Source organism: Cebus imitator, unplaced genomic scaffold (genome assembly GCF_001604975.1).
Source record: "Cebus imitator isolate Cc_AM_T3 unplaced genomic scaffold, Cebus_imitator-1.0 Scaffold885, whole genome shotgun sequence".
Classification (NCBI taxonomy): Eukaryota; Metazoa; Chordata; class Mammalia; order Primates; family Cebidae; genus Cebus; species Cebus imitator.
Window position 1 is genome coordinate 84,524 of NW_016108200.1, and position 1,678 is coordinate 86,201.

A 1,678-nucleotide genomic window follows, 5' to 3' on the forward strand; every position below is an offset into this window, starting at 1 on the left:
CTCAGGAATATCCAAACGCAGCTTTTAGAGGCAACGTGTTTCTCACTCACTGAATCTAAGCATAGATGCAACTTCCTAAGTTGAACAAACGCAAAGCAGAACAGTTTGAAAGAGACGTTTCTTGATTAGACTGAGATCCAAAATGGCCGTTTAGGAACAGCTCAGGATTCCAGCTCCCAGTGAAAGCGGAGGTTGAGTGGATGCCCCATTTTTATTTCCCATAGACTTGAAATTCCCAGGCGGAGGAGCTCCAGGGTCGCCATTGTGCCTGTTTCGGCCAGCTCGGCTCTGCCGGACAGAGCCACTGCTCTTCCCCGCATGGCTGCTTTGTCGACACCCTGGAGCAGCGATTCTCTGTACAAAATACACCGGTCCAGGTGCCCCTTTTGCTGGCGATTCGAGCCACAGGAATTCGCCCATTCATCTGCTTAAAAAGGGGATTGAGCACTGAACCAGGACAGTAGATTTCAGGGCAAAAAAAAAAAAGTGCCACAAACCTAAGTGCTGCTGTTCAAGTCAGCACAGTGAATGGCCACAGGGGAAAACAAACAGAGCCCGGTGCCTCTTCAACAAGCGACTGGAACACGAACTTAAAAAAGGCTCTGAGGTAGGGAGCCAGGTGACCAGGCTCGGCTGGTCCCACACCCAGAAGAGAACAGCAACAAGAAACTCTGGATTGAGACTTTCACAGCAAGCGCAGCTGAACCTGGGACGGTCCAGCTCTCTGGGGGAGGGGCATCCGCCATTACCAAGGCCGCCCACTTGGACAGACGTAGTCGGCCAATGCTGAGGCAGACTGCCATTGCCAAGGCAACCCGCCATTGTTGAGGCAGCCCGCCATTGTCAAGGCAACCCGCAACAGCAGAGAGACTCCACCTCAACAGAGGCGGGCCACCATCGCCAAAGCAGTTCTAACTACACCCATATAAACAGGACTGCAGGGAAGTTCACTTGGCAGCGGGGCGGAGCCCACAGCAGCTCAGCAAAGCCTCTATAGACCGACAATGACTAGGCTGACTCCTTGCAGGGCAAGGCAGGTCTGAAGGAAAAAGAAAGAAGGCAGCAGCATAACGGAAACTCATAAATAAAGTCCTAAATCCCTGGGACAGAGCACCTGGGAACAAAAAGCAGTTTATGAGTTCTGCTGCAGCAGACCTAAATGTACCTGCCCAGCTGCTGTGAATGAACAACAGAGCTCACAGCTCACCATTTGAGCTCCTATAAAGAAGAGACCGTCTCCTCAAGCAGCTGCCTGACCCCTATATATCCAAAGAGACACCTCATAAAAGAGAGATCAGATTAACACTAGGTGGGTATCCTTCTGGGACACAGATAACAGAAGAAGAAAACTGGTAACAACCCTTACGATTCAGTAGCTGCTGCAGGTGAACCACAGGCAAGCAGAGCCTGGAGTGAACCTCAGCAGACCTACACCAGAGGGGCCAGGCTGTCAGAAGGAAAACCAAGAAACAGAAATAACCTCATCATCAACAAACAGAACGTCAATCTGAAAGATTTGAGACCCAATCTGAAAGCCAGCAACTACGAAGTCGACAGGGGGATAAATCCTTAAAGATGGAAAGAAACCAGCGCAAAAAGGATGAGAACACCCGAAACCAGAACACCTCTCCTCCTAAAAGGGATCACAACTCCTCACCAGCAAGGGAACAAGGTTGGA